The sequence below is a fragment of the Puma concolor genome, chromosome A1 (genome assembly GCF_028749965.1).
Source record: "Puma concolor isolate L17-30 chromosome A1, mPumCon1.1.hap2, whole genome shotgun sequence".
Lineage (NCBI taxonomy): Eukaryota > Metazoa > Chordata > Mammalia > Carnivora > Felidae > Puma > Puma concolor.
Window position 1 is genome coordinate 206546402 of NC_141667.1, and position 8119 is coordinate 206554520.

The window sequence follows — 8119 nt, forward strand, 5'->3', positions numbered from 1 at the left end:
GCTCGTGAAAACTTCCAGTACGGCAGTTTGCAGTCCTCTGATGTTTTATATCATGAACTAAATACACACAGCCTCCTTTCCCGAATGCACAAAGCTGTTTCCAAAACACAAAAACAAGTTGATAAACAGGTAGAACTACAGGCGGCTTGGAGGCTGCCGCACTCTTTGGAAGACTTCTGCGGTCTGTGTGGGTAATCTATGTTAACATCTTGTCTTTAAGACATTGACCTCACTTTGATTCAGATATTCTAGAAAAGGATTCATTTCTTCTCCATTTCAAAGCTGTTTATCTGGCTTAGAAAATAGCTGCTTTAAACAGAAGCCTTTACACTTGTCTGGGTAAATTCTGTTCCAATTTTTGTTTTGGCCACAAGTCAAAGATAACAGCTGTGCGCTTGTGGGTTCACTGAACTCTACGTGCTTGTTGGCTGCATCACCAACCAGAGGGAATAACCAATAATTAGAACATTTCGGGTCATCTTGGGAAGAACAGAGTTTTCTCATGTTTGGAAAGGTGACGTGACCTCCCTCTGATTTTCCCAAATGCGGATGTGTCAGTGAGGATGCGTGGTGCTGAATAGACGAGCCTGGACTTAGGGCCACTGTGTCCTCCCTTTCCTGAACTATCACCTGATAAACGGAGGCTTAAAACTATATTTAATGTTTTTCCTCTTCACTCTGGCTCTGCAACAGGCCCGAGCCATGATAACAAGCCAAAGCTCTTGTGTATTCCTAGCACTTCAGCATTTCTGATCATAATGATTTGTGACTCAGACCTTGAAAGCTGTGGGGTTTCTTCCTAGTTGAATCAATACAAGTTTACATAAATATATGTTTCTGTTTTCCTTTTGTTCTTCCTTCAGCATTTATGTTGACTTGCTGGCAACAACAGACCATGGAAGGGTGGGGAAAAGAGAAATGGAGCAGATAGAGAGATGATTCAGAAGAAATTACTTTAGGGGTGCCTGGGTGGTGCAGTCGGTTAAGCGTCCGACTTCAGCCAGGTCACGATCTCACGGTCCGTGAGTTCGAGCCCCGCATCAGGCTCTGGGCTGATGGCTCAGAGCCTGGAGCCTGTTTCTGATTCTGTGTCTCCCTCTCTCTCTGCCCCTCCCCCGTTCATGCTCTGTCTCTCTCTGTCCCAAAAATAAATAAACGTTGAAAAAAAAAATTAAAAAAGAAAAAAAGAAGAAATTACTTGGGTGGGTTCTATTTCCTGATGATGACTTTTTTGTTTGTTGTGTTTATGAAGGGTAATGGGTTGGAATTTTCATTTTGAAAATATAAAATGTATCCTATGTATTTAAAGACTATAACCATTTGTATATTAAATGTGATAAATGAAAGTAATTCTCGTAAAGTATAATGAATATTACCACCCATTTGTTATACTTGATCCCTACATGAATTTCTCGTGTATCAGGGTATTTGGTGTGCTAGAGCTTTTCGTATTGGGGATAGGTGTTCACAACCCACTACTGATGTCCTCATTGCACGTGAAGGGCTTTCTGTCACTGTGCTGTTTGTGAAACGTACTGTACCCTGCTGAGGTCTCAGGTGGGGTCTGAAATTCAGACACCTCCCTCTTCTGCTCAACACAAGTGGGTCTATAGGGCTGCACCTGTTTGGGGTTGGGGTTGAGATGCATCCACATTTTCCTTTGGCTAGTGGCAATGCTGAGCATGTTTGTGCTTGAACCCAAGACCCACCCCTGAATTCCCTGTCTTTAAATCCCATCCCAATAAGAAAGTAAGTGAATGACTGTCATTATTGGTTAATATAGATAAATTGTCTATGTCTAGCTTCGGTTAGGTAAAGTCCAGCTACATATAGATATTTGTATAGAATATACACATATTTCCCATTTATTTAAGAATACTTTCAATGACATTTTTGTACTCCAGAGAAAAATTAGAACTAATTTGAAGGCTATGTGAAAATATTATATTCACTCTATGAACCAGCATGTGATCATTGAGATAGATTCTTAAAGTGTAACCTAGACTAGGACTGATCATCCTGGTTGGTAACAAGGAATAGTGTCTGAAAAGCCATGATAGAAAAACATCAGTAGTATATCCTGATCCCTGAAGATATATATTCAGAGCACAGAGCATTCCACCAAGCAGTTTATTGTCTTTGTGTCCCCAAGGGCTGTTTCTTAAAGTGGTCTTGAGAACAAAGGGCCAAGACTTCAAAACTTTCCTCAGAGATGGAATGTGTGAGTTCAACTGCACGAGACTGAGAACACTCATCTTCCTGAAACAAGACACAAATGTGCTGCCACACTTCTGGGTCACATTTCCTGTCTGCTTGGAGCATCCCTCTAGGATTGAAGGAACAAAGAGAGGTGGTTGGGAAAATTTATTGAATCCCAGAGAAGCCTGTGCTTGCAAATTATTTCTGTGCGAAGATTTAGAATCTGGCGAAAGACAGGAAAGTACGCGGCAGGGATTTTTTTCCCTCCTCAGCATTTCTAGCAATGGACTGATTGGTGTGAGAAATTAGCCGCCCTGCTGAGGGTGAGGTGTGGCATCCTAACAGTACTTCAAATAAGCCCTTGTTTCTAGTATTTTGATCTTGAAATGGTGTGTCCTCTCTAGTGGTTTCCCTCAGTATCTTTGTTATGTTGTCACACAGAGGATGCAGTAAACAGACTGTGGGGCTCTGTCTACTAATACACATCATCTGATTAATTTTTATGTTAGTGCCTTTTCTCTTTTATTCCTCAAAGTGCCCTTATCCCTTTCACTTCTGGCAGCACTACATAGGTGCTCATTTAATGATGGAAAAGGCCCTCCAGAACGTCTCCTTCTGTCGTGTGAGCATACATGAATTTAACAACTATGGCAGAACAGATCTCTTTCTAACACATAGGAATAAATGATGATTTGGTTTTCTAGGGACCAAAACAGAAAAATATAGACATTTCTATTAAAGAAACAGAAGCCATTTTTTTGTGTGTGTATCAGAAGTTAGATATTTTTAATGATCATTATTATTATTTTCTTTATTTTATTCCTATGTTGAAGTCATTCTTTCTATCATATCTACATTATGAAAAACAAGCATTTGAGGAAGGACTAAATCAGTAGATATGGTATACACAGCAGTGTCTTAATGATAGAACCAATTCCCTGCTTCTCATGAGGCCTTTAACCTTCAATCATTAGTCCCTTAACACTGTTTAATAAGTGCTGTCTTTAGCTTAAGGAAAGAAAAGAGCAAATAGATATTTTTTAATGACCTACTATGTGTCAGGCACAGTGCTGGACAATTTTTATTTGCTATCTCATTTAATACTCATAATGATTCTGTGAGGCGGGTGATATTTTTATTTTACACATGTGGGAACTGAGCAAAATAGAAGTGGAGATAGAAAAAAAGGGGAATTGGGTTTTCATTGTTAATCACTTAAGTTCTGACTTTAACAGGCTTTCTGATTTTGGATTTACAGTGGTCCCCGTGTCGCATTTGGAAATGGCAGAGAAGGGTTGTAGCAAAGTCACAACATGCTCCCACTGGGAAATCACGAGCATATCATTGGATCCTTCCAGAATGAGCTATTTCTGAGCCCTAACGGGAGGATCTGCTGATGCGAGCACAGACATGGGTGCAGACCATGGCATAGACTTCCATTTTGGGCATAGGATGACATAGCTCCACCCAACTCAAGAGCTCAAATATTGTATAAATAATAACTAAGCACATCCTCTGGGCCAGATATTATTCTAATGGCTTAACAGGTATCATTTAACCCTGAGAACCCTATAAGGTAGAATGCTAACATTATCCCCATTTTACAGAAGAGAAATCTGAGGTAGCAGGATAAAGGTTAGCCACTTGTCAAAAGTCACAAAACTAGCAAGTAGTAGAATTGGGGTTTGATCCAAGGCAGGCTAGTTTCAGTTACAGCTGTTTGATTGTCTTTCACCCAGGCCCTTTAGAGTTGTCCTTCTAGAAGCTGACTTCTGGGGATGAGGTTCCTGTCCCCATGACTCTTTTCTTAGTCACCTCCTCTTTCAAGTCACTTCCTTCTGACCGACTTTCATTCTGGGGGAAACCCTCCTCGTCCCTTAGAGGGACTTCAACTCTCTTGAAACCCTGTTATCCTTTTCTTGCACAGTATATGGCCTCCTGTTGGCTTCAGCACCCTTAGAACCCAAACTGTTAGCAACTGATAAGCTACTTTCCCTTTCTTGGAGAGCAGAGAGGTCTCAATCCTCAAATTATCTAGGCAGTGAGTTAAAATGTTTGCATTCCATCTTTTTGACGTATAGAGAAAGAGAGGAACAACAAAAACAAGTGAATTTATAGAAGTCATTACATATCCTGCCACAGAGATAATCAAGGAGTAGCAGAGTAGTCCACACAACTATAGTAAAAGCTTAGGTTGTGATATTTGCCTGGGTTCACATCTTCACTCCTCTATATAAGTAGCTGGTTGAATATATAACCACTGTTAATCCTGTGCTCATAAACTGCAAAACAGGTTTAATTTCTAGTTCATCACATGTTTGTGAGAAGCAATGGATATGGTATATACAAAGTGCCCATCACAGCACCTGGCAGTGGTGAACTTTTAATAAAAGTCATTTTCATTAATCATGATTGTGAAAGTCCTGGATGATGAAAAACCTGGTTAAGTCTTTTGTATTTTAACTCTACAGATGCCTTGAACACACACACTGTGATTTGGAGTATCTAGAGTTGGTACTTCCCATACTCTGACAGCCCGTTTCATATTGAACACTTTGCTGCATGGGAAGCACTGCGCAGAGGGCTTTCCACACCCATTCTAAACTTTGAGAACGTCTTATGGGACACGTACCTTGCTAGCTTCATTTCATTCGATGTTCAGACACTTTTCCGAAGTGCCACAGCTGGGAAGGAGCAGAGGTGGGATTTGAACCCAGCCTTCAGATCTCGACCATTATATTTCACTTATGGCCAGAAAGAGAAACAAGATGGCTCAGTTATTGAAATCCAGGTTTTTGATGCAGACAGTTTAGATCCCAATTCCTGACAGCTAAGTGGGCTTAACTCCTCTGAACCCTTCTGAGTCTCAGTTTCTTCAACTACAAAATAGCCATAAGATGACCAATCCTGTAGAGCTTGTTTTCAAGAAACAAATAAAGTCCCAAACAGAGTCTGGCATGGATGCTAAATGGGTCTGGTTGTAGAAGAAGACTCATTTCTCAGAATAGAAAGCACTTGAAGCCAGAGTGGGTTGTGGTATTTGTTGTCATCCTGAATCAGGAGAACCGAGCAATGGATTTACTTGGTATTATGAAGCTACTTTAGGAAAAAGTGTTCTGCTTGCAAAATAGTAGGGCAGGCAATGTATTTATACAAAACCCACTTTTCAAATTATGGAATATGACAGACAGAATATTCTAAGCATGGCAGATATAACCATCAATGACCAACCGTCTTCTTGAAGAGGTAAACCTGATCCTTTTATGATGTGAAACTATAAATTACTTCTGGTTCAACAGTTAGAATAATGTGGTTCTGAAACTAAGGATGGGCTAGATCCTGAAGGCATGAGTTTAGGGTTAAAAGAAGTGAGTTTAGGGCAAGTGAAAGCTTGGATAAATTTGTAAAATATTGCCAAAAGAGCCTGCATTTTCTACTTGTTCAGCCTTTTGATGCCATTAAATGCATCATTTTGACAACAGACATAAAAGGGTGAGTTGAGTAGGTGAAAATTTTGCTTCCTTGCAAGGAATTTTACTGGTTTGATTTCAAATATGTAGAGAAGGCTTATTCATGTAATATTTAAAATTTTAAATGTAACTAAGGTGGTAAATGAAAACAAATCACAATTCTTTAAATGTCACTTCATTCAGCAGCACACATTGTCTGTGTTTCTCCTCAGCAAGTGGGGAAATGAAAAATGTCATGTACATACAAGGTTGACAAATTGATTTTTCTTTGTGAGTACACATCTTTGCGTTAAGAATCAGAAAAAAAAATGTACTTTGTAGTTTTAAACGCTGAGTTTATGCCATTTGGCCCCCTTAAAAAATTGCTAAGAAGAGCATAGCAGTAAAACATCAATATTTCTGTGATGTTTTGATATTTACCGGTGATGCTTCCTTAAGTATCACCTGCTCCACTGAAGCTGAATTCAGAAGGTACATCATAATTTTCAGGTATTATTATTTATTTTCAGCATTTCTAGATAGAAAATACAAAATGTTAAAAATATTTCAAAAATGACTTGATATGTAATTTTTTGCTCTTTCAAAAATGGCTTGGTATGTAATTTTTGTTCTTTCTTCACTCAGAATTCCTCGATCCACACATGATTTTTGTTCTAAACTCTGTCCCGTGAAAGCCCACAGCCCTCAGAATAAATATAAAATATATAATTTTTCCTCTGAGGCCATCTGTACGATGATTTCCCAAAAGAACAACCACAAAAAAATGCTTTTAAACAAAGGATAAACATGGAGTTTTGGAAACTCTGATTACACTTCTTTGAAAGTTTTAAGCCAAGGCAAAAGGGGGCAAGTGAGACTGTAATAGAATTCATCTTGCCAGCAGCATCATATAGCATTTGCTCTCCTGAACACTAACTTCAGCTGTGATTTATTAGGGGACCAAGTTCATGTCATTGTGCTTGATCTTCAGAGACCTGGCTTCAAATCCTGATTTTACTCACAATTGAAAATGAGGCTGGTGGTCAGGTCCTAGCCCCGTGTGACATGATTGTCAGCCTGCACTCGGGAGAATGGTCGTCTGGAAAACCAGGGAGTGTTAACTTGCAGGTCAGGGACTCAAGTACATATCAGTGGAGTTTTTATCTGCACCGAGTCTGGGAGGGGCTGTGGCTCCTGACCCGCTCAGTGGGACGCTTATTAAGCTGCCTGACAAAGTGGCTTAATACAATCCTAATGTCCTCCTAGGAAACATTTTTTTTTTTTTTTTTTTTTTTTTGGTCACAGCTTAAGAAAATGACTAATTATTAAAATTTTGAAAAAGAAATAGGTCTGGGACTTGGAATGTCTGTGTAAAATCCTAAAGGCAGCCAATTTTGCTTCCTGGCATTTACTTGCCCTGTGCAGCTTATAAATAGTTTCCATGTGGAAACTGCTGCTTCAGTACAGACCTCTGATAAGAGGATGGGGAAATTAGTTTTGTAGAAGTCTGTCAGTTCAGGGGTAATGTGTATGCCTAAGCATAATCTTTTTTTTTTTTTTTTTTTTTTAATGAATGGCCTAGAGAATGAGGGTTGTTTGCTAACTATTGTGGAGAACAATAGGAAAAGCAAAAGATTTATAAAAATTAATTTCATAATTGGAGGTAAGACAGAGCCAGTCAATGTAATTAAAAAAGAGGGGAAATGATGAGCTCCACCAAGGCAAGAGTCTCTTGGAAAAATGTATTCCATTCATTATGCCATAATTGGGGGAAAGGGGACCATGGAGTTATTTTACTTGAACGTAATCTGAGTGGATCTTTTTTGGCAGAGAGGGAGACTGCTTGGGATAAGTGGTCCCTTTCCCTCATGGAAAGATCATCTCATCCATAGAAAAGCAGATATTATCTGGAACAAATTATGGTTCAGCTACCCTATCTTGATAGACATTAAATGGGGGCGTGTGTGTATCATGATGCTGACTTTTATTTAACACAACCCTTTCAAAACACTTTCTAAGGGCCAAGCATTATCCTAAAGACGATCCAAACATCAACTTGTTTGCTCCTCATAACAACCCTATGAAGTAGATAGTGTAATTTATCATCCCCCATTTCCCAGATGAGGAAACTATGGCACAGAGAGGTTGAGCTGAAGGTCAAATATCTAGTAAACAGGAGAGTTGGGATTTAAACCCAGGCAGTCCAGCTCTGGAGTCTTGCTCATTCTAAGCTGCTTGGTGGCAATGCACCCTTGACTGGTTTTTCCCGCTAACCCCACCACAGACTGCTTACCACATACTTGCTTCATGAGAACTTTCTCCAGTGCTGCAGGGGTCACCTTGTCTATAGGTTTTAACCCTTTCTGAATTTGGCATGTGGTGCTGGGATAACTCATCTTGTACACGTCCATGACTTTAAGCTCTTTAGTCAAGCTCTGAGAACTGGTTAATCCTGCCTGAACATCAAAATT